Source organism: Myotis yumanensis, unplaced genomic scaffold, assembly GCF_028538775.1.
Source record: "Myotis yumanensis isolate MYYU_CA2020_CCGP unplaced genomic scaffold, mMyoYum1.0.hap1 SCAF_4, whole genome shotgun sequence".
In the NCBI taxonomy this organism is placed as follows: domain Eukaryota; kingdom Metazoa; phylum Chordata; class Mammalia; order Chiroptera; family Vespertilionidae; genus Myotis; species Myotis yumanensis.
In genome coordinates this window covers 30,935,423-30,961,741 of record NW_027223755.1, presented here as the reverse complement: position 1 = coordinate 30,961,741, position 26,319 = coordinate 30,935,423, and the positions used below count along the sequence as shown (strand labels likewise).

The 26,319-nt window shown below is 39.7% G+C and overlaps 1 protein-coding gene and 1 pseudogene across 3 annotated transcripts in view; one reads left to right on the top strand and one right to left on the bottom strand.

Annotated features, from left to right (window-relative positions):
• LOC139008605 (very long chain fatty acid elongase 7) overlaps window positions 1-26,319 on the top strand; it is a 168,096-nt gene that overhangs the window by 9,720 nt on the left and 132,057 nt on the right. The window lies entirely within an intron of this gene.
• Window positions 2,582-3,087, bottom strand: LOC139008054 (small ribosomal subunit protein uS15-like; annotated as a pseudogene).

Sequence of the window (26,319 nt, the reverse complement as noted above, 5' to 3'; positions counted from 1 at the left end):
CCTGTTCTGGTCTGTGTGGATTCAAGGGAGGTTAGCAGTAACAGTACAGTGTGATAAACAGTGATTAACACAGATGGTCTTGAGAAAGCCAAGCAGAGTAAGGCAGACAAAGTTGTCCTCCTGAGGAAAAAGAAGGAAGATTAGAAGTTAGGGCAGCAGAGAAATGGGGTGAGGGCAGAAAATCAAATTCAGGCAGAGAGAATGCAGATGTGATCAGAGAATTGCAAGTACCGTAAAGTCACTGCAGAAGAGGGTGTGAGAGGAGGTTGCCTAGATAGGCACGGGCTGGGGTACAGAGAGCCTGGTTTCTAACTAACGTTTTTGGATTTTATTCAAAAGTTAATTGGGAGCCATTAGAGACCTATAAGAAGGGGAGGGACCTGTTAAGATTTGTATTTTAAAAGCACCCCTCTGGCATTTGCATCTTCACCTCTCTGAAACCTCTCCTCCTCCCAGAGGAGGCTCTAAGTTCTCTATCTGATCTGGAAAGACAGCTGCCTTCATTGTTTACATCCGATATCTTGATTATGCTCAGTTTGCACAACAATGTTGGAATAGAAAATAAACTGCATGGACGTCCTCCATGCCACATGTTTATAGACTACTCATGCCTGCATTTAAGATTTAAAACCTTTGTTGAAGTGAAAAGTTTTGGCACCTTTTAAAGATCAGTAATAGTTGCAGGAAGGCACTACAGGCATTTTCTCAGGAATCCTCTGAAGCCAGCAAGGTGTGCACCATAATCCTCATAATACACACGGGTGCAGAAAAGTGAATAAAGGTGCTCAGGTGACAAAAGCAGAAAGAGTGAGCAACTTTTTTTACTTTTCTGCACCCATGTATACTATGAACATTAGGGTTAGATGTATGCAGCCAGGATTGGAACCCGGGTATAATTAAAGTGTTTACGCTCTTCTCACTCTGCATACTAACTCTGTGGGTTGTTGTAGAAGGTATGAGACACTAGGGCTCAGATATCATTCAATAGTTTTGTGTGGGCATAAGGGCACAATTATAAACCCGACTTAGACATTTTAGCGTCAGTAAATGTGAGCACTTCTAAGGGTTTGATAGTAGTCTCTTATCTGAATACAGTCCCTCCTTATTCCATTCTGTCCCACATTTCTGGGTTTTGTCTTAATAGCACATTTGTGATTTATTTGTTTATTTATTAAATAGCACAACAAGGATAGAACAAAAATAAAAGGTGTTTGTATTTTGGGATAACGTATCCTAATTCTGTCCTGGGGCTTCTCTGCTCACTCCCCTTTGTACCGGTCTTTTTCCTGCCTTCTCTAAACAGGCAGTGCTATGTTGGATCCTGCAGGCCAAAAACATTTGTCTTAGAAGCAAACCAGTAAACAAACTAATGCTGACCTCACATTTTAATCCCTGTGCTGTTTATCATTCAGTTAGCTAGAAGGCACAGGCTTATGCCTTCAGCCTCTTTGAAATTCTAACAGGGTGTGACTTTAACGTGAAGAAAGGAAGGAGGTAGAAATAACATTCTTAGGAACCCAGAGTCCAATGACTGATTCTTCAGTAGCTTAAGGTGAGTTCCTGAGTAAATGTAGCATGGCATTTAAAAAATAAAAGATCACTATTCACTGTTCACAGGGAAAATATGGGTAGTAAATATAATATTTAACAATAGTTAATAAAAATATATCTTACGTTGAATATATGCACTTGTATGCACTTGTCATTTCTCCAGATAAAAGACAGTTGAATGTTGACAATTGCATATGGTTCATCCTAATACAAAGACAATCCTCTTGACATCTAATCAGTTGGCCTGTGAGCCTATGCGCTTCATTTCCCCATAAAGCAGACTGTGTGCTGCCCTGGCTGCTAGTGGCCTGATCCCTGTTCCAACAACAATAGTCTGTTGTACTTACTGCAACCTGTTGGTGCCAGTTACACTTGTCATTGTGATTAGATAATTTAAATCAGTGTGTAAATCTATGAAACATAAATGCAATGAGGAAGATTCCATAAAAGTTAGTGACTAAAAAAGTAGGCAGGAAAACAAAGATTGAAAGAAAATTATAAAACTTGGTAAGAAATATCCCAACCTTGCTTTACAAGTTTGTTTTGTTTTGTTTTTTAGTTCTTCATTCACTTAGAAAATTAAAACTAGAAATTATAGAAAATAAATTCTGAGTATGGCTTATATAAGAAAAATATTGGGGAGGTATTCCTCCTCAAGGAAAACTTGAAACTGCTTTTAGAAAATTGGGGACTTAATGCATATTTATATGTCTTAAGGTTAAGTCAGTGTTTATGGTTTGTACTCGTTTTTTGATTCTTTACTGTAAACAGTATTTTTGACTAACTGATCAGAACCAGTCAAAATTACTGCTGCTGTTCGTCTAACTATAATAGTTTATGCCATAGCATAGTAAGTAGACAGAAGCTTTGCAGTTATTCTAAGGACACACATTAATAGAGACAAAGTGAAATTTTTCATTGGGAATGTAAAAAGCAGAGCACATGGAGATTTATTTTTCTTTGCTAAGCATACTATGCTAATGAACTCATACTTACTGTTTAAATTAGGCTTTTAGCATCCACACAACACTTTTTTTTCTAGTTAAACAATGATTTTATTGCTCGAGCACATAGATATTTTATGCAACCAGTGCAGAGGCTGTGGATGACTCGTATTTCCAACTGGGGGGCAGGACTCATTTGGTCTTATAATATCGAGCCAATCGGTGAATATGGCTCTCAATCAGAATCAGACAGAATTTAGCATCCTTATCCTTTCTGTTCCTCTCAAGATGCTTTCGAACTACAACAGCTTTCTTAATTAAATGGTAGAGATCCTCAGGAAGGTCAGGAGCAAGCCCCTTAGACTTAAGAATTCTCAGGATCTTATTGCCCGTCACAAAACGTACTTGTGCAACGCCATGCGAGTCTCTCAGGATCACACCGATTTGTGAGGGAGTTGGGCCCTTCTTGGCCAGTTTGTAGATCTGCTCTTTCACGTTGTCAGACGTCAGTTTCAGCCAGGTGGGGACGCTGCAGCGGTAGGGGCAGAGCCGACTGGGACAGGCCCTTCCCGGGAGTGTGCGTGCGACCCATGATGGCGGTGGACTGGCAGTGGAAAAGAGCCACACAACATTTTATTTCAATAATATGAACCAATATGTAGAACCTAGAGCTGGTTCCTACCTCCCTTACATGACTTCCATAATAATTGAAAGCAAAAATACATAGTATAGCATTAGCTAGTCTATTAAACTTGATAATTTCTTAGTCATGTTAAGCTGACAGGTTGAATTGGGCAAGATAAAACTTATTCTAGATTCAAACTAATTACAGAGGTATAGTAGTTATTTTTAAAGCTTGACAAGTTAATGATAAAAGGCTGAACTGATTTAAAAAACAGAACTGATAAAATGAGAAAAATAAACGTACATTTTATTATAATAATAGCATTATTTTGCTATGTGCTAGTCATTTTGCTAATTTTTTACATATGCCTTATATCATTTATTCTTCACAGATATTGTTTCCACTTTATAAACCAAAAAATTGATGCATATAGAAGTAAGTAATTTTCCCAAAGTCATGTGATTAGTAGGTAACAGAACTGGGAACCAGACTCAGTTTAATCTGAATTCCAGTGCTAATATGCCCATGTTTTTACCACTTTATAATGCAGTAATTCAACCTGAATTTCTAATATTGGATTGTGGTTTTTTTGTAAGCCATTTATTTGAGAAGTGATCCTAGAGAGTGGCAGCAGAGAAAGGGAAGGGAGGCAGCTGGTACCAGATATATTAATGAAGATGCTACTGCTATCCCTGTGGATAACTGGGCTTCACTCCCACTGCAACATGTCTTGGAGTTCTCCCACCTAGGGGTGAAGAAGTGAAACCTTTTCTGGGCTATGAGTATGTAGAAAATGTTTTCTAAAGGTAGGTCTTACGTTTATTAATAACTAGAGGCCCAGTGCACGAATTCGCCCATGGGTGGGTTCCCTCGGGGTGGCCTGTGGAGATCAGGCCCCAGTTCACGCCCACAACCTTGCAGCCCCACAGCCCCGCCTGGCACCCCACCTTGGCCTGGTGCTGCCCCCTCACCTGCTCCACCATCCTGCCTGTGGGGCCATTGGTCAGAGCCAGGCCCCCTGCCTGGCTCCCTCAGTGCCTGTGAGCTAGGCAGCGGCCCCACCCCCCACTGCCACCCCTGGTCACTGTCTGCGGGTTATCGGACCCCTGCTTGCACCCGCCTTGACCTGGTGCCGCCCACTCACCTGCTCCACCATCCCACCGCAGTCCGGCTCTCGTCAGAGCCCATCGGGGCTGGCAGCGCCTCGTCATTGACACCTGCCATGTTCCACACCACCCCCTGGTGGTCAGTGCACGTCATAGCGAGCAGTCGAAATCCAGGTCAAAAGACTGCCGGAGGGGACAATTTGCATATTAGGCTTTTATTATATAGGATAACCAATACCTATTTAGTAGTTCACAATTTATAATTCCACGCATTATCTCTTTTAATTTCCTTCATTTCTCTCATAGTCTCTTTAAATTAAATTTATTGGGTGACATTGGTTAATAATATATGTTTCAAGTGTACCATTCTATAATACATCATCTGTATATTGCATTTTGTGTTCACCACTCCAAGTCTGGTCTACCTCCATAACCATATATTTGATCTCCTTTACCCTTTTCATCCTCCCCTCACACCCCTTCCCCTCTGGTGATCACCCTCTGCTGTCTGTGTCTATGAGTTTGTTTGTTTGTTTGTTTGTTAAATACATGTTAGAAGTGTTTGTAGCTGGAAAGGACCTTAGAGGTCATTTGTGCCCACCTTCTCTGTTACATTGTTGAAACTGAAACCCAGCAAGGCCAAGTCACTTGGCCAAGGTCACAAGCCTGTGGAGTATGCTGGGACCAGAAGCAAGTTCAGGTTAGAGGTCAAGAGCTTTTCTAACTTACTAATTACCTTCTCTTTGTTAGCCTTAACTCTGAATGTGCTTTACTACTGAATTTTTGCCCCATCCCCATCCTTGTCTATGCTAATTTTCCCATCCTCATCCTTGTCTATGCTAATTGTGTCCTTATAGCATGGATAAAGTCTACATAGTTGGTTCATGTCAACATTATCAGCCTAATTCCAACATTAATCTTAAAGGCTAATCCTTTTCATACATATAATAAATGTAACAACATTAATTACTCCTTACACTTTACTACAGATTTTGAATGGGGCAAGGATTATGCTCCCCCCTGTTACAGGTGAGAAAACCGAAGTCCAGAGCAATGCAATGATGTACCTAGTCCTGAGGCCCATGTGTTATAAAAGCTAACCCTGAACAACGACAGAGTGTAAAACAAGAATACATTATCTTAGCAAAGATGACTAAACCATCCAGCCAAGTCATGCTGTCTCATCTGACAACCTTTTCTATTCTCATTTTTCTGTTGTCAGCCAAAATTCATCCCCGTGGGGTGACCGCCTGATAATCTCTGGAAGTAGTGGGGCTAGGGAGGGGTCAAGTCAATGGAGAGTTAGTGCCCACTGCTTTGCTAGGCACCCCCTAAAAACCTGTCAGCCCCCAATTTGGTCTTCACATTTCATCAGTAGACAGAGCAGGGATGGATTGTTAGCTCTCTCCTTATTAACAGGCAAATATGTGCTGCTGCTACTGCTACTGTTTCTACACCTTGGCTTTCTTCGCTTTTATATGTCATGAAAAAATTTTGCATTCATCATCTCAGTTTTTGCAACCTTTGGTGATATGCGCTCTGAACTCAATTCTAAAGACCAAAACTCTGAGACCCCAAGAGATTTAAGTGATTTTTGCCAAGGTCGCCTGAGTGGTGAGTGGCAGACCTAGATCTGGAATATAGATATTCTGACTATATTCAACCTGCCACTTACTACATGTGGCCTCAGAGTCTGCTTCCTTATCTTGAAAAAATAAAAAAGCATGGTCTGGCTGGTGTGGCTCAGTGTTTGAGCATCGACCCATGAGCCAGGTGGTCACTGTTCTATTCCCAGTCAGGGCACATGCATAAGTTGCAGGCTCGACCCCCAGTGGGGGACATGCAGGAGGCAGCTGATCAATGATTCTTTCTCATCATTGATGTTTCTAACTTTCTCTCTCTCTCCCTTCCTCTCTTTGAAATCAATAAAAACATTAAAAAAATAAATAAATGAGCCCTAGCCGGTTTGGCTCAGTAGATAGAGCATCAGCCTTCAGACCAAAGGGACCCGGTTTCTATTCCAGTCAAGGGCACGTACCTCAGTTGCAGGCTTCTCTTCATCCCAGCTACTGGTTGGGGCACAGGCAGGAGGCAACCAATTGATGTGTTTCTCTCACATTGATATTTCTCTCTGTCTTTCCCTCTCTCTTTCATTCTCTCTAAAAGATCAGTGGAAAAATATCCTTGGGTGAGGATTAGCAAAACAAAACAAACAAACAAAAATTTTAAAAAAGCATGGAGGAGGGCAGATAATATGCTTATAAAATAGGACAACTGCAAAGTTTGCATATGATAGTACATCATTCACATTGCACTTTTTTTGAGAAATGCTCACAATAAACATATTAAGATCTAAGCATAGAAGGGGAAAATCTAGGTAAATGTAGTTGTGATAAATGAATCACTAAAATTTAATTATTAGCTGGGAGCTCATATTGAAAAAGTAAGAGAATGTTTCCATCACTCTTAATGGTTTGATTTTTAACCATCAGACATAAATTTGTAAGGTAGTACATTTTTCCCCTAGAAATGAATTTTACAAGGGATTTATCAAGTGGGTTCTTATTAAGAGGATCTTGAATTACTTCATGTGTAATATTTTGGATACCAGTTTTGCTAAAGATGCAAAGATACTTTAAAAATTAACATTGGTTCTTGATAACTCATTTATTATGGACATTAATGAAGGTAAACTCTTTGAAAGCATTTCTCCAAAGGTCCCAGGACTAGGCTAATAAAGTGTAGGTTCTCATAATGGTATACAATAACAACTCACATAAGGTGGAGCAGGGCTTCTTTAACCCAAGCTTGGTCTCTAGGTGGACTTTCTAAGGTTCATAAAACTCTCCAAAACATCAAATTTGCCTATAGCACCATAGTCTCAAAGGTTAAAAACTATTTATTTAGGAAATTCATGAAGTAATTTATGTGAAGTGCTTAATAAAATTTACTATATGCATAAAAAGGATTAGCCTTTAATGTTAAGTTGGGATTAGGCTGATAATGTTGACATGAACATTCTATGCTATAAGGATAGAATTAGCACAGATAGTTGGACCTTAGAAAAGAGACATCTGCCACATCTCTGGTAGTTTTCATGTCTGTTGTCCTCGTTTCTAGGAATAACAGTTTCTACTTTTTAAATGTTAGATAAATATTCACTTATTTATGAAATAAACATTGGCTGTCGACACTGGAGATGTAAAAATCTAGACGTCATCTCCTCTCCACATATCTTCCTCTACCGGCATATCATGCCCACATCCAAACTAGCAGCAGTCTTGTCAGCTACGTCCACAAAATGTATCAATAAACTCCCAATCCTACTGTCTCCCTGCAATCAATTCTCTATTGAGCCACCATATTAATTTTTAAAAACATAGGCTAGATTATGTCATTGCTTTACTTAAAAGCCTCTGATGAGAAGTTCAGTTTGCAAGATGTAAAGAGTCCTAGAGATGGACGGTGGTGATGATTGCACAACAGCATGACGGTGTTTAACACCACTTAAAACATGGTTAAGATGCTAACTTTCATACTATGTGTGTTTTACATAATTTAAAAAAGGAAAATCATCATACTAAAATAAAAAATAAAGACTCTGATGGCTTCCTGTTGCACCTAGAATAAAACCCTGGCTCTAATTTAAGCCTCAAGGCCCTGCCTGGGTCTATATCCCCCCCTCATCTAAAAGACACTTGGAGAAGTGGGTCTCCAGGTCATCTAGCATAACTGTCCTTCTTGTGCCCTGCTCCTCTGATGTACAGTTCGTTCCTGCCTCCAGGCTTGTGCCCTTCCTGTTATCTCCTCCAGGATCACTTAACGCCTCATATCTTCTTGAGTGTTCTAGATTTTTCCCACTGTTCTTCCGTTGCAGTCCTCTTTCCCTGGTGACCGGCACATCACTCTCACGTAGCACTTCTTCATACCTTTTGCCACTGTTTGTCTTAGTTATGTTTGTGTTTATCTTTGTTTGCTTGTGTGCCTTCCCATAAGAAAGTCAACTCCATGAGAACGGGGATCTTGCTGTATGTATCTCTAGTGGCTAGAAGGGCGCTTGGTGTATACCAGGTGGCCAGACATTTATTGAATAAATGAATGGAGATGTGGTCCCTTCCTCCAGGACTTCGCAGTTTCTGATACTGAGTCTCAGGAGCCCTGAGTTGTGATTGTGAGCAAGGTCTTTGAATGCCTCTCAGCTGAGTCTCACATAGAGAATAAAATGATGTGGGGGAGGAGGAGGAGAGAATTATGTTGGAGGCAAGAGTCAAAAACACATGAACTGTTTCCTCTCATTCAAGGGTGGAGAGAAACTTCTCTTCTATACCCCTCCTCATCTAAAGGAAATGTGAGAGAAAATAAAAATATAGCTACATATCAGCATCCAGGCATGAACCCTATCCAAGCCAAGCTTAAAATGAAAATTGTGTAAGATATCGTGTATCACATTCCCAGAAATGCTTGACTCCTCTAGACCATTTGCTCTTAGAGGGTTCATTATGAGCACTCAATTGTATTAGTCAATAGGACTGTCTTGCCAAAATGAGACCAAATCTTACCGATCTTTCTATCATTTCACAATTACCTTGTCTGGCATGAGTTTCCCAATGACAATCAAAACTCACCCTTTCCATCCTGTCAGACTACAGGTAGTTTTGTGGATAACTGGACTTCGATGTACATATTTTTCATTAATATTTTTCATAGTAAATATAGGGAAAGGTATAGCGATTTATGATATAGACAGATTTTCTGTACTTCACATGGGAAATCATACTTCCATATAATCAGAAAAATCTGATTATTTTCTGACTAAGGTAATAGTATATGCTGATTTTAGAAATATGGAAAACATAACAAGGAAACCCAAAACTTGTAACAAGTAAGAAAACAGACATCTCCCACTGTCGATATAAGAAATGTCCAAACTTATAGAAAAATTTTTATGAGTTTTTTGAGTCAAACTGATCTTAAATGTTCTGGAGAATAACAGTTTTTCAGCTTTGATGCATTTGAAATTAAAGAGAGGGCATAAGGAAGATTGGAGAAAGCAAGGTGGGTGTAACTTCTGGTATTTCAAAAATGTGTTAACCTAGCTGCCAGAGAACAATAGTCAGGGCTGGCTTAAAACCTTTCACTAAAGAAGGTATATGTATGGGGAGTGGCTACCTAACTACCCTACCCAGTTAGGATTTTATGATCAGATCACCCTGTGAGATTACTTTCCATAGAACCCTTTTTTGTCCTCACCACCACCCAGAAATTACCATTATAACACTTTGGTAAATTGCTTTGTAGGCTTTTTTTTTTTTAAAGGTTGTCAAAGTTTTACTTGGAAAAAGCTGGGAACTATTTAGATGAAGAAACAAAAACCATCTCCCAGTATACTTTAAAAACAAAACCAAAAACAAACAAACAAACAAAAAAACCCCACTCCAAACAAACATAAGCATTTTCAAAATGGAAGTTTTATTTCTATTTAAAAATTCATATTATGGAAATTTCCAAACATTTATAAAAGTAGAGAGAATATAATGAACTAGATGTACACATTACCCAGGCTCACGGCTAATCTTATTTTATCTGTAAATATTTCAGTATATCTCCAAAAGATCAGGACTTAACAAAAATTACCACAATTGCATTATTACATATAAAAAGTTAAAAGTAATTCGTTAGTGCCATCAAATATCCAATCAATAAGAAAATTGTAAAAAATAAATATAAATCAACTACTGACTAAAGGGTAGTAGTGTAGAGATTCTTGGCTAGTAAGATGATGTGCAGTCTATGTAACAAATTGTAGAACGAGTCATAAGAAAATATTAAAAACAATAGAAATTCACATAATGCTTACCTCATGTAGGTAAATAGTAATGTTATTAAGCAATCTGACAGTTTATATTTTAATAACTTTGCTATTTCTTTATTCCCAGTGTTCCCATAGGTCCCATATATGATATATTTAATACACTTTCCTATAACTATAAATACTTTAACTGAAGAGTAATAAAAATGAGATAATGGTAGACATATGCTCTGTTAAATTAATAAAGCAGGGCAAATTTATTTATTTTTAGGGTTTATTTCAGTAGTAGAAACAATTTTTATGCCCTAAAAGTACATGATAACTTTTAAAGGAAAACAAAAAAAAGCAAAATCCTGAAAGTCTGAAGAATGTATTCCTATTACAGTTCTTGTGAGGGTGTAACAGGGAGACTCCAGGAACAGCAAGAAAGTTTACTTGGCTGAGAGACTAGTTTATCAGGAATCAGAGTGAGTGAGGATGGTAGAATAAAAGGAGGCTAGTTAATGCAGTCTATGGTCAGGAACTCCAGCTTGGCTCTATTACAAATTTCTAAAAAGAGAAAGGACCTGGTCAGAGGTGCTTTGAACTGTCTGGTTCAGGTTGCTGGCTTGTCACACTGTCAAGTGAAAAGGAAACTAGGGTGTGAAATAGGAGAGGTCATATATGACTATATGGATGGAAAGGCATGAGAAGTGCAGAGAAAGTAAAGAGAAGGTGAAGAAGAGGAAGGTTTGGATAAGGAAGAAGGAGACCAAGGTTTTTAGCCCAGAAACATGGGTAGATTGTGCTGCCAAAGTTGGTCTTAGGAAAACCGGGTCAGGGGAATGTTTTGGTTGAGATTCTGAAAATTGCTTTATTTCTATTGTTGGTTAATCATTGCAAGGTAAGGGAATAAATTACATGCTCATTTGTAATGGGAAAGAACATTATGATCTGTACTAGAGGCCCGGTGCACAAAATTCATCCACTGGGGGGTAGGGGTCTCAGCCCAGCCTGCCCCCTCTTACAGTTCATGAACCCTTAGTGGATGTCCTACTGACGGCTTAGGCCCGCTCCCCGTGGCCTAAGCCACAGTCTGGCAGCAGAGTCTCAGAGCAGGCACCGTGTGTGTGTGTGTGTGTGTGTGTGTGTATGTGTGTGTGTGTCTGCTGGGGACCTGCCTCCAGCCACGTCAGATGCTCAGAGCAGTTGCCCCGTGTGTGTGTGTGTGTGTGTGTGTGTGTGTCCATTGGGGGCCTGCCCCCAGCCACACTGCGGTGGCTTGGAGCAGGCACCCCTCTGTGTTGATCTCTGCATGTTGTTCTCTCCCTTGAGTGGCAGCCAGGTGGGCTGGAAGCTTGGCTTCCTCCATCGCCAGGGGCAACCCAAGCCTCCGGCTCTGTTGCCACCACCACCTTTGTTGGGTTAATTTGCACACTCACCCTGATTGGCTGGTTGGTGTAGCGAAGTGACACCAATTTGCATATTTCTTTTTTATTAGTGTAGGTTCTCTCTAGGATTCATCAATCCACATGACCTACAAATTCACCTCTGGGTACCATCTCTCTCCACTGATGGGGCTTCATGCCCTATTCCTATTCCTGCCTCCATCCCACCTGTTACTACCAATTCTGGCTTGTTTTGGCAAGATTTTGAGGCCAATTGATTCTCACCCCTCCTCTCATTCTTGTAATTCTTTGTTACTGCCTAAAACAGAAACCCCTTACTAGGTATTATAGCCTTTCTATTGTTTCTTCCTACTGTTGTCCACATGTTGAGCTCTGTCCCTTATCCATTGTGTTCACTCTCTTATATCTTCAATCCCATCATCTTCCAAACATAACCTCCCACCCCATGCCCATACACTACTTTTGAGAAGGCTTAGCCATTCATCCAGAGGTAGTGGAATGTCTGCCATGTCCCAGGCACTGTCTCAGGTGTTAGAGAGGCAGCAATGCCAAAAACAGAAAAAAATCCCTACCCTGAGGAGCTAGTATTTCCAGTGAAATTGGGGAATAGGGGGTTCAGATAATACAAAAATATAGAATACTGCTGGAAAAAATATATATAATGATGAAAAGTGCTGTAGAGAAAAATAAAGCAATGAAGATAGGCAAGTTCATGTTAGTGGGGGTGGTGAAGGTGACATTTTATCAGACATCAGAAGGAAGTGAAGCAGTTGCTGTGGCAGATATCTGCAAGAACAGAATTCAGGTTGTGGGAACAGTGGTTTCAAATGCTTTGAGGCGAGAGCATTTTTGGTGTGTTCAGGGATGGGCAAGGAGCCCAGTGTGGCTGAAGCAAGGTAAGAGAAGTGAGGAGGAGGTAAGGTCAGAAAGGGAGGGCCCAGATCACGTAGAGCCTCAAAGCCTATAATAGAAACTGACTATTAAGTGAGTGAAATGGGAAGACATTGATTGACACATATTAAGCAGAGAAGTAACATGACTTGGGTGTTTTTGTTTTGTTTTGTTTTTAATGTGAAGAATCCATTGAAGAGGGACAAGGGTGAAATCAGGGAGACCAGTTGAGAGACTATTGCAGTGATTCAGGTAAGAGAGGACAGTGACTTGGACTACCATTAGAATGGAGAGTGGTTGGATTCTAGAAAATATCAAGATTTGTGATGGGTATGGTGTAATCCACACATGGGCCCTGGCCTCATTCCCCCTTATTAACTCACCTATGTCCTGCCCTCCTTCTCTTTTCCCCTCTTGAGGATGAGGTGCCACCTTGCCCCAGTGGAAGAAGAGCACCACTTGGGAGGCCTCTGTCTCCTTCCCCTCCTTCCCTCCTCCAGACTTTTCTTGGTTGTCCCTCCTGTTTCTCCCTATTGCGTCATCCTCTCACTACAAAAATATTAAGGTTTTACCAAAAATGATATAGCCTGATTTTGTACCTCCTTTCTCTTTTCTAGCCTTCACATGCAGACCTCTTGAGCGACCTGCTCAGTGTCTTTTGTTTCTCACTTGCCTTTATATTTTGGCTTGTGCCTGATCACTCTACTTAACTTTCCTAAAGTCACAGGGGCTTCCAGGTTCGTTTAAGTCAGTAGAGACCATTCAGCACTATCACACTGGACCTCTCTGTGCATTTGACTATGTTTATCACTGTGTCCTTCTTCAGAATTTCTCCCAATTTTGTTTGTTTCTGCATGAACTAAGTCTCGTGTCCTTTTGACTTTTCCTTTTTCATCTTCTTTGTAAGATTCCCTACCTCAGCCTACCCCTTAATCATAGTATTATTCAAGGGTTTGTCTTTAGAACACAATTTTTTTCATTCATCTATTACTGTGGTTTTAATCACCATCTAGATGTGAAAGCTTCCAAACTCTGTTTCTTTAGATACCTTAGCCTTCTTCCCAAGTGCCATCTTCACCTGAACATCCCATAGGCTTGTCACACTGGAAGTTGTGAACCTCCTGCCCCTTAAACCTGTCCCACTTTCTTGGTTCCTTATTTCATCTGGTGACACCACCATGCTCATAGTTACCAAAACCAATCTAGACATTTTTAAAAAATATATATTTTATTGATTTGTTTACAGAGAGGAAGGAGGAGGGATAGAGAGTTAGAAACATTGATGAGAGAGAAACATCGATCAGCTGCCTCCTGTACACCTCCTACTGGGGATGTGCCTGCAACCAAGGTACATGCCCTTGACCGGAATCGAACCTGGGACCCTTCAGTCCGCAGGTCGACGCTCTATCCACTGAGCCAAACCGGTTAGAGCCAATCTAGACATTTAGTTATGCTATCCCATCCCTTTATCCTGTCTAGTGAATCATCAAGCCCTTCCCATATTGCCTCATAAATATTTCTTGACTTTGCATTCACCAACACTGCACATCCTAAACTACCTCTGCCTGTGTCGAGCCCTTTAAACAATTCTCACTGGAATGATAGCAGTTAAAGCTTAGTTGGTCTCCCTTCCCACAGGCTCGCTGCCTCACATTCTTACTTATTTTATTTTTTTCAGAGAGTAAGGCAGAGGGAGAGAGAGATAGAAACATCAATGATGAGAGTGAATCATTGATTGGCTCCCTCTTGCACACCCCTACTGGGGATTGAGCTCAAAACCTAGGCATGTGCCCTTGACCGGAATGGAACCCGGGACTCTTCAGTCCAAAGGCTGACACTCTATCCACTGAGTCAAACCACTAGGGCCTCACATTCATCCTTCATTCAGCGAGGTCACTGTATTAAACCCTCTAGGGCAGTGATGGCGAACCTTTAGAGCTCGGCATGTCAGCATTTTGAAAAACCCTAACTTAACTCTGGTGCCATGTCACATATAGAAATTTTTTGATATTTGCAACCATAGTAAAACAAAGACTTATATTTTTGATATTTATTTTACATATTTAAATGCCATTTAACAAAGAAAAATCAACCAAAAAAATGAGTTCACGTGTCACCTCTGACACACGTGTCATAGGTTCGCCATCAGTGCTCTAGGGCAAGCATGTCAAACTCCGGGTTCGCTGGCTGCATGCCTCGTTTATTGGGCCTGTGTTAACCTTTGAGTCTGACATGCTTGCAGCGGTTCTCCACCTGTGGGTCGTGACCCCTTTGGCGGTTGAACGACCCTTTCACAGGGGTCACCTAAGACCATCGGAAAACACATATATAATTATACATTGTTTTTGTGATTAATCACTATGCTTTAATGATGTTCAATTTGTAATAATGAAAATACATCCTGCATATCAGATATTTACATTATGATTCATAACAGTAGCAAAATTACAGTTATGAAGTAGCAATGAAAATAATTTTATGGTTGGAGGTCACCACAACATGAGGAACTGTATTAAAGGGTCGCAGCGTTAGGAAGGTTGAGAACCACTGCTCTAGAGGCTCCCTCTGCTTATAGGGTAGGGCTTGCAGACTCTGCACAGAGCCGGTGCTTTGGAGTAAGCTTGCGGGGGGCGGGGGGGGGGGGGGTGGAGGGACGGTTGTCAGAGTGGTAGAACTCTGGCAGAACTGTCTGTTTGAACTCTTTTACGTAAATATATTTCTATGTAATATTTCACCTTTTGAAAGCTTCTCATTTAAATGTCTTTTCTCACTATTCCTCATTTGCACTCCTTCCTCAGTGCATTTGCCCATCCTGTTATCCCAAAGTGCTCAATTTCTACCAATCACTAAGAAGTAGCTCAGATCTCACATCTTTCAGGAAGTCTTTCTATCATTCATATCATTAAGGATTTAGTCACTGATATTTATTGGACATCTCTCAGGCAGCCAGCAACATCCTACAGGTGGACGATGAGGACATACCTGAGGGCATTAGAGCAGTGCTCCTTAGGACATCTGTGGTGGTGGACCAGTGGGGTTTTTGTTAGTTTGTTTTTGTTCTATCACGCACAACAAGTGGTCCTGATGCACATGAACAAAATGCAGTTTGCGCCACATGTGACTCACCACACCAATTCAGCAACACCCAAACTGGTCTATACCTTGTTTAACGAGTATCACATACTTGAATGCCACCGCAATATCAAATTGCCATACACATTTCTAAAATACTTTCATTTCATTTCTGGACTTGCCTTTTGCCAGACTGGTAATAAACCACTAGCATCAGTCCACAGGCCACCTTTGGACAACACCACACTAGCACGTTTGCTGTAGAGCAGTGGTTCTCAACCTTGGCTGCACATTAGAATCACCTGGGAATCTTTTTAAAATCCTGATTTCTGGGCCTCATCCTCTGGAAATTCTGGTTTTTTGTTATGGGGTGGGGCCACAGCATTAGTAACAAAGAAAACAGAATTTCCGGAAGATGAGGCCCAGAAATCAGGATTTTAAAAAGATTCCCAGGTGATTCTAAGGTGCAGCCAAGGTTGAGAACCACTGCTGTAGAGGCTATGGTAGGAGAGGGGACAGTTTACATCAGGGACCCAGAAGAGACCAGATACTTCTGAATGGTTGCTCTGTAAGGGGAGAAGAAACCCTACTAGAGGAAGGCATAATCTTTAAAAATGAGATCAATTTACAAGTGATATGAACAAGGCGTTTTAGCCTTGAGGAGAAATTGAAGCATAGAAAGAAAGGGCAGATGGAATAGCTTGGAACAGGTAAGACTAAGTAAGATAGAGAAAGGGGACTGCTGTAAAGTGAGAGATGAGGCTGGAGCATCAGGTGGGAAACACCAAGAATCAACTGTGTGACAGATCCTTCCTGGGCACTGGGATTAGAAGCCAAGCAGAGATAGCTTTTGCCCGTATTGGAACTTAGAAAAGTTACTAAGGGTAGCCAAGGAGTTAGACTTCTACTGTAGGCAGTCTTCAAAGGATTTTGAGCTAGATTATGGCATGATCAATTTAATCCTTGGAAAGATGTCTCTGGTAGACTGTGGAAAATGATGACTATTGGAAAGTTAATTGATAGGACATTACAGTAATCCAGGTGGGATGATTAGAGTCAAGAAGTAGGAGCTAGGGGTTTGGGGAAAAAGAATTAAGATTGAGGGAAAGAGAAAGGGACTTTTTAGGAGAAATATTATTAGGGTGATATAAGTCATAGGTCTTGAGGGGTCAATAATGTTTAGAATGGCTTGTAATTTCTGCTTTTGATAAGGTTGGTGGTCCAATTCATTGGTAGAAGGGGGAGGGATTAGAGATTTGAATATAAAGCATCTAAGGATGCCATACCAGTTAGGCATCTCCTCTTTGTATTCCTGTAGTGCAAGCATGTCAAACTCGTGGCCCACAGCCCATGGACCGCATGCCTTGTTTATTTGACCTGTGTTAGCCTTTGAGTTTGACATGCTTGCTATAGTGTGTTGTGCTAACCTCTATCATAGAATTGTTCAAGGGGTTTCTGTGCTCCTTGAGAACATGTACCCACTTGTCTACCCTAAAAATTTGCAGTGTCCAACATGTGGCACAGGCTCAATGAATGGTTCTTAGACTGAATGAAAGATTGTATATTAGATTTCTGTTGCTGTCATACAAATCATCACACAATTAGTTAATTAAAACAATACAGATTAATTATCTCACAGATCTATAGGTCAGAAACATAGGTTGTCAAGAGTGATGACTCTGCTCTGTGTTTCTCATGGTGCTGGCTGGATTCTTACCAGAAGGCTCTAGAAAGAATCTGTTGCCAATTTCATTCAGGTTGTTGGCAGAATCTAGTTTCTTGGGGTTGCAGGACTGAAATCTCTGTGTCCTTGCTGGATGTAATCCAGGGGCTTCCTTTAGCTACTGGGGGGCTTCTCTCCACTCCTTGAACCCATTTTAGAGCCAGCAACAGTGCATTGAATCCTCAAGTTTCAAATCTCTCTGCCTTCTTCTGCCACATCTCTTCTTCTTCCAGCTAGACAGTTCTCTGCTCATAAGGGCACATGTGATTACACAGGGCCTACCTGGATAATATAGGATAATTTCCATATTTTAATGTCTGTAACCTCAATTACATCTATAGAGTCCCTTTTGCCATATAACATGGTCACAGATTCCAAGGATTAAGGTATGGGCATTTTTGAGGGGGGGGGGGCATTATTTTGCCACATGTGATAGTAATTATCCACCAACTCATGTAGGGATTATGATCATGGTTCTTAAACACACATTCCAGCACCTCCCATTTGCACAGGGAACCACAAGGGCACTGAGGCTTGCCCAGTGTCAGAAGGCAATGGAAACAGAGGTAGATCAAGGCCTCTACTTACACTTTCTTTTAACAATCTATCCATTTATCCATCCCATCCATTTATCCATTCAATTAGTTACTCATTCACTCATAAACATTTGAGTATCTGCTTTGTTTTAAAAGTCTATGCTAGGTTGGGAAAAGAGGCAGAGAGTGAGCTACAAAGGTAAATAATACCTGATTTCTTCCAGCTCTTCTTCTGTATATTGAGGTCTAGATCAAATTTTCTTAATCCATGCCATCTACTGATGGGTTTGGCTTGTGTTGCTGCTGTTTTCTTCCCTGCTTAGTGAGTAATCTGTTTTCAGTATCCTGTAGTTTCAAAGCCTGTACCAAGGACTCAGTAAATGTGTGTAGTTACGATCATTACTACTTGGTTCACTGCCTTCTATGTGTGGTCATAAAATTTAGGAAACATTAATACATATTTTTCATTGTTGTTATAATTTTTAACCATTTCTTAATCTTCCCAGAGACATTCTGTGCATATACAAGCAAGTTTGTCTTGTACCTGGCATTAATGATATATTTTAGTGATTATTTAATAGCAGTATAGGTAAAGCTACTCTATTTTGTTTATAGCTACACAGTATTCCCTCACATTGGTGGACATTTGGAAAGTTTTTATTTCTTTTGCTATTAAAACAGTGTTATAAAAAATCTTGTACATGCATCTTTCACACAAGTGTTAAATAGACACATAGAACATTTTCATTGCAACAGATATTGCCAGATCACTCCCACAGAGGTTGTACCATTTCACATTCCTACCAGCATTGCATGAGAGTGCATGTTTCTTGGCACTTTGGCCAACGACATAGGTTATGAAACTTTGTGGTCTTTGCCAATCTGATAAGTAAAAATGATATTTCTTTCTAATTTAAATTTGTATTATCACATTGCTGAGTAAGGTCAGGTATCTTTGTATATACTTTAGATTTATTTCTGTTTCCTTTTCTATAACCTATTCTTGCCTTTTATCTATTTCTTTGTTGGGTTGTTGGCTTTTTTCTTGTTAATTTGTTGGCAGTCTGCATACTAAGGAAATTAGCCCTTTGGGATAGGAGAGGCATATAAGTTTCATTCTGTTTGATTTGTCTTTTGACTTTGTATACTGAAGCTTTTGCCATGCACAGATATTTAATTTTAGGTAGGCATATTTAATTAATCTTTAAATCTGTGACTTCTGGAACTTTGTGTCATAGTTGGAAAGGCCTTCTTCATTTTAGTATTATAAAATAATTATCTCAGATTTCACCAAGTATTTTTTAAGTTTTTAATCTTGAAATAATTATAAAGTCACAGGAAGTTGCAAAGTTAGTACAGAGTCATAATGTGTACCTTTCAATCAGTTTCATTTTTATAGTTCCATTTTTTTACATTTAAATTTTTAGATGCATCTGAAATTTATTTTGATTACGATGAGGTATGGATTCCAATTTCTTTTTTACCAATCTGTTACCCATTTGTCCTAACATTATTTATTGAATAATCTATATTTTTACAAGTAATTAAAAATGCAGTTGTATTATGTACTAAATTTTTTCATATAGTAGTTAATTTTTAAAAAATATTTAATGTATCACAACCTGATGAAAAACTGAGCTGTTACTGTATATATTTTTAAGAGCTACATGTTGATATGATCTTGCTGGCCTTGGTGTAATTTGGCCCATTTGTTTAGAACTGACTTTGTGGTGTTGTAGGTTGTGCTGGGCTGGGGTGCAGGTGAATAACATTCATTCCTTGGCCTTCCAAGAGTTCGTCTTCATTTATTGATTCCAATCTATTAAGGTAAAGCCTTTAGACTATGTACTGCTTAAGATTAACCATGCATTTAACCTTCACCAAACATTTCTGAGGGACATGCAGTGCTGAAAAACCCTGGTGCGTACTTCACCAACTATGTTTTTGAGACTGCCAGGGGACCTCTGTCTGGCAGTTGGAATTCATTTTTACATCACCATCCTTAATTTCAACAGAACTGTCACAACCTACTAAAATTTATTCACCATGTAAATTTTACATTGTTTCTTTTCATAAGAAGGGTGGAACCTAATTGTTACCAGTACGTTGGCTGTCTTTCATTCCAGGTCCATAGCTCTTCATGCAAAGACCTTCAGTTCTATATTAACCTCAATCTGTGAAGGTGGGTGGTTGACACTATAGATTTCATCCCTGAATTTGGAGATGTATCCCATTGGAGGACTTGAACATTCTACTTCTGAGTCTACCTTTACTCCTTTCTGAGACGTTTCTACATGATGGATCGGGGAGATTAGCAATAATGTGAACCACAAGCCAATTTAGGCTTAAAAGTCAGTAATCAAGAAGAGCTGGAATAAATTACATTAATTTTCTCTTATAAGGCATTCCCAGGTTATATTCTGCAGGGTACTATATCTTTTTCATTGGCCTAGCTCCTTTGAATGGTCTGCTCTGATACCACTTTCTCCAGGAAGACTTTCTTGATCTATGCTCATGACTCTAGTGCACTGGCTCTGGGCCCCCCGCTGAAGGTGCAAAGTCAGCCACTGCCTGTGCCTGGCCTGGGGCTACTCATCAGGAGTTACAGAGTGATCTGCAGATGGCTGCTACTTGTGTTGGGCTTAGAAGTACCTAGGGGAGGCCAAGCTTTGAAGCAAAGCAGGCTGTTGCTAGTGCCATGTCTGGGGCCTCTTATTAAGAGATATGGGGCATGCTGATGCCAGCTGCTGCTTGTTTGAGAGATTTTAGGAAAGTCTGAAACCTGAGCCAGGACAGGCCATTCATATGGAAAAGCCACTGCTAACAGCTTGGGTGGGGCTGCTAATTGGGAGGGGAATCACCAGGGTTGAGCAAACAGTGTGAACCATGTTTTTATGGTGTCTGACAGGCAGCTCTGTGATGGGGGAGGTCTCAACATAGGAACAATGGTCCTTTCTCTCTTGGAGAAAGCTGCCCCTGAGTTCTTTCTCTGATACCAGACAACTCAGTTCCTCCATGTATGTCCTTGAATCCCCCCAAACCACTGCCCTAGTGTTGAAGCTCAGAGGGAGCAAGTTCAAGTAAATCCATGTGCTGGCCCTTTAAGAAGAATTGCCTGGATCTCCAGCAGCCTCCTTGTCACTCAGTCACAATCCCCACTAATTTTTACAGCCCGAAGTTACAGGAGCTTCTCTTCACAGCACTGTAACCCTGGGCTGAGGGGTCTGATATGGGGCTGGGACCCCTTGTTCCTCATGGGAGGCCTGTGCAACCTAGATATCCCTCTCAATTAAAAAAACATCACACTTGGGTTTTGGACCAGCACATTCTGCTCCTCCACCCCTCCTATCATCCTCAACATGCTTTCTTCATTAATTCTCTAGTTGTAGGACTTCTACTCAGGTTCTAAATGATGGTTGTTCTGTATTTCAGTTGTAATTTTGATGTGGTTGTGGGAGATGGCAAGTACCTTGTTTACTTACGCTGCCATCTTGGTTCTCTCAGGATACTATTTTCAAGGTTCATCCATATTGTAGCATGAATCAGTACTTCATTATTTTTTTTTTTTTGCTCAATAATATTTTATTGTATGCATATACCACATTTTATTTATTGGTTCATTAATTGATGGACATTTGGGGTTTTTCTACTTTTTGGCTATTATAAATAATACAGCTATGGACATTTATGTGCAGATTTTTGTGTAGACACATGTTTTCAGTTCTCTTGCATATATATCTAGGAGTAGAATGGCTGAGTCATATGGTAACTCTATGTTTAATATTTTAAGGAACTGTCAAACTGTTTTCCTGCACCATTTTACAATCCTAAGAGCAATGTGTGTGTGTTCCAAATTCCCCACATTTTTGCCAAATTAGTTATTGTCTGCCTTTTTTATGATGGCTATCCTAGTAGGTGTGAAGGTGTTGGTCCACTTTTGAATCTTCAGCATAGCCTCTGCTATGGTATTAATACATGTTGGTTAATAAACTAAGTCTGTCCTGCCATCTTGCTTCTCTTAAAAACCCTTCATATTGGAAAACCTCTATGCTGTAGTGGGTAAACATAGACTAGAGTTCTGTTGAATTTTGAATACTTGCTCTGCAACATAATAACTGTGTGATCGGAAGCAAGTTAATTAACTTATCTGAGATTTAGTTTCCTTATCTGTGACATAAAGATAATGACACCTCTCTCTCTCTCTCTCTCTCTTTTTAGTAATTCTTTTTCTTTTATTGAATTTACTGGGGTGACATTGGTTAAAAACGTTATGTAGGTTTCAGGTGTACACTTCTATAATACTTCATCCGTATATTGTATTGTGTGTTCACCACCCCACGTCAAGTCTCCTTCCATCACTTTACCTCTCTACCTTCCCCCACCCACCTTTCCCTTTGGAAATCACCATACTGTTTTCTGAATCTATGATTTGGCAACCTCCTCCCCTCTGACAGCTGTCAGTCTGTTCTCCATCTATGAGTCTGTTTCCATTTTGTTTATTTAGTTTATTTTATTCATTAGATTCCACATATAAGTGAAATCATGTGGTATTGTCTTTCTCTGACTGGCTTATTCCACTTAGCATAATCTCCACATCCATCCAAGTGTCCATCAGTAGATAAGTGGATAAAGAGAATGATATCTCTTTCATGGGGTTGCTATGAGGATTAAATAGATAATGTGAATGAAATAACTAGCACAGTACCTGGCCCAGAGCCCTTGATAAGTGGGTGCTGTTGTTATGCTCTTGGATAACTTGGGTAGCTACTCCCTGGCCTCAGGAAATAGGCAACATTTGACTTCAGATGTACTTGTTGCGCTGCCCGTAGTGTGCTGAGTCAGCTTTCTTTCCTCCTTCATACAAACTGCCTGTAAATTTCCTCAGAGGATCTGTACACTTCTGCTTAGTTTGGGGCAATACCCATGACGACTGCTGAGGCCTTATCAAAAAACTGGTTGTCCATCTGTGGTTCTGCTTCTTCCTTATGTATGTCTACTTTAGCTTTAAGTGACCTATATCACAGATATGCTTGCTTCTATTAACTCATCATTAAAATGGTACTTTACAAACTTTAATCAAGACAGCTTTATTTATTTATTTCTTTATTTACTTGATTTAACTTTATTGTTAAAAGTATTACAGATGTCCCCTTTTTTTCCATTGACCCCCTGAAGGCCTTCACCACATTATTGCCTGAGTCCATGGGTTATGCATCTATGCATATATTAAGTTCTTTGGTTAATCTGTTCCTCGCCCCTCCCTTCCCCATTCCCTCTGAGATTCCTCAGTCTGTTCCCTGCTTCAGATTTTGTTCATCAGTTTATTTTGTGCATTAGATTCCTAATTGCAAAAATTCCCAACAATAAAAATTCTGGGTTGGCAGAGGTTGATTTGGGCAACTGAGAAAAGCTTTTCTGACCTTTGTCAGAGAAGTTTCTCAGTAGAGCTTGTTGTGCCTCGCTTTTGAACCTCTTGGTTAATTTATGAAAGCATAGGAACTGCTTTCATCTGAGGGCACAGTTCCCAGGCAGGAAGTATTGTTCTTCCGCATCTCATACATGGTGGTCACAAGGGAGACTTTGGGATTTTGTTTTATTTGCTTGTGCTTCATTATGATTTCATGATTGGTTCGGCATTTTTACCTGAGCGCTAAGTCTTTAAGACAAATAAATGAGACACACCGCCCTTAGGGAATCTTCATTATTCAGCCCCATCTACTTGTCCAGTTTTAGCTGCTGCTTCTTCTCTTTACAGATCCTTGCAACTGGACTAATGGTCTTGTAACAGACACCCACCGAAGTTACTACATCCTCATTTCTATTAGTAGAAACAATGTGATGGGAGCAAAACCCAAGAGTTGATGACTTTGAGGGAGAGAAGGGGACAGGTGGGAACTAGCTTATTGTGAAAATAAAAAGAGATTTTAACATTAGAGAGTAGTAGGGAGAGGTGGGAAGTGAACTTGAATTGGGAGAATAATTCAGATAATGGAGCTGAGAACTTGGGGCTTGATGTGGTTTATGATAGGGAATCATTGTAGATTCTCCAGAAGGGGAAAAGATGATGAAAGTGGTATTTTAGAATCCCCCCCCCCCCCCCCCCGTCCCTAATAATAAAATTTATCCTAAGCATGAATTGAAAGGAAATAAGAGTAGAGGTAGGAGTTGTCCAGGCCCAGTAGCAGTAATACAGGGAGAAGTGGGGTTCTTTTGGTTGTTAGCAGTGAGAATGGGGGATAAAGGTCTAAGTAAAGAAACAGCTTACAAGTTAGAGGTGGAAGAGCAGAGCCAAAGCGGATTCCATTGTTTCAGGTCAGAAAAGTCAAGCCATTAACATCAGTGGAGCTGTTGGATAAAGAAGCCAATTGGTGGGAGGTGGAACTTGGGCAAAATTAGTTCCTTTAGGGATTAGTTAGGTATCCTGTGACAGTGCAATATCCAAACTATAATGTTTGTTGGCAGTTGGAAATAGTGGCCTCTGGCATGGGTGAAAGGTTGAGGTTCAGAATGCAGATTTGGGGGTCATTCCTACAGAGTTTTAGGAGTAAGTAGATTAAAAAAAAAAAGTGCCAAGGATTGAGGAGAGAAAACCCCTGTACAGGAGTATGGAAAAAAAAGCACCAACAGTACAAAATGATTAAGGACTGAACAATGGAATGGCATGATGCCAGTTAGAAGCGTGGTATGTTCTGAAAGTCAAAGTCGGGGCTTCAGGAAGGAAGAAGAGGTCAGCAAAATGGGATTGCAGGGAAATAGGGTAGATAAGAACTCAGGAAAAAACCTTCGGGTTTTAGCGAGAGGGAGGTTCCCAACCTTTGTGTAGAGCTCCCATGAGAGACGGCACCTGTAACCACGTGCAATGGTTATCTGAAGACAGTCACAGTATGTCGGATCTACTCAAGAACAACCCTCTCCCTTATTTCATTATCAGATGCCTAGTTCTCATTTTTTCCAATGAGGTTTAGCAGCTTGTCTGCTCCAGCCGGCGAAGGGCTTTTCACTGTTGCTATTGATCCACCAACGCAGGTTGCAACTGGTTCAACTTTGTTCTATCACAACACATGTTTTATGATGAAAATGAAATAAATATCAAACAATAAGTTTTGTTCTCTATTGTCGGACTTATCGGCAAGGATCCCTTCGTTACTTTGTGCTCTTCTGCTTTCCCTCAAGATAAGTTTTTATTGTTTTTATCTCTCATTTTTGCTTTTTTCTAGGACTTGTCATGAATTAAGATTGAGATTAGGTGAAGAGAGAAGCATTCTCAGTAGAGAATAGAAAAGGAGAGCTGGGGTCATAAAAAGGGTAGGATGACAGTGGTCGCTTGTGGAAGGGGGTTTACAGAGTGAATGAGAAGACATCACATTGTTACTATCCTTAGAGCCATTGGCTAGCCTTTTAAGAACTCCACAAATGATGGTTGAGTGAGAGGTATAAGATCAACATACTTAATAAAAACATGGTTCAAGGTTATATTCCTAAGTTCTATCTAAAGGAATCACAAACTCCATAGCTCAGACAACAGATTGGAAGAAATTCAGTACATATTGCATCTGTCTTAGGAAAAAAAGTAAAAGGAGTAAAATCCTTTGTAGTTTAAATGGTGTGATTTAGTGGTAGGGGTGCATTTTTATATAATCAGTGGTCATCTGAGATATTAAACTCTATCAAAAAGAAGTTTCAGATGACAAAAAAGGTGGTGCAGTAGCTGTGTGGATATCACTTTGGAATTTGTAGGTGATAAATATCTCTGTAGGAAGCTATTCTGAAAAGTTGTTATATGGCCTTAATTCCTCTGAAGATTTTATAACATTTATGCCAAAATTTTTCAGATATTTTATTTCACTTAAAAAATTATATATATACTTCTATATATATATTGAATTTATGTTTGGTCAAATTAGTACTATAGTGGAAATGTTAAACATTTTTATGTGCGTTTGACTAATTATTGGACTTCGCAATACTATATCTTTCTATTTACTGTCCAAAAGGGAAACACATCAAATTTCCAAGGACTTTTTATATTAGAGATAGCAACAAGTGTGCTTCTGGTTAATCCCACCTGTAGCAGTGCTGAATTTTGGTACTTTTTGTACTGGGGCAAATAAACCTCAAAGTTGAAGCTAGACTGGAAAGTAAAGCTTATATGAAAACAAAGGTTGCCTTTGTGTAACTTATCCAGGCCCCAGTTGCTCAGTTTCTGATCTATATTGTTGGCATTTCATTATTTGCCTTTCTAACAAAGTTTAATAGGAAAGAGAGAAAACTCAAATTAGTTCTGCTAGTTACCAGAACCAAGTTAATAGAACTAAAAAACATTTAGGCCAGTAAAGAGAAACTTACTTAGAATGTTTAATTTAGCTATACTATCTGCTATACTATCCATAATATTAAACATATACACTTTAATTAAGCATATATTATTTATATATAGAGAAAGAATATAAATTTATATATATATATATCTCCTAATATAAATGTATTATGTCTTCCTTTAAGCTATGAAGATTTGGTTAAGTGGTAATAATTCAAATTAATAAAATGCAAATAATCTTAGTCCTAGAGTTTAAAAAAAGTACAACTGGCCTTAATGAAAACACATTCTTCAAGTTTTTCAGAACCAAATCTCATTAAAGAAAATTTTTTGAGAAAATCAAGCATAGCCTCTCAG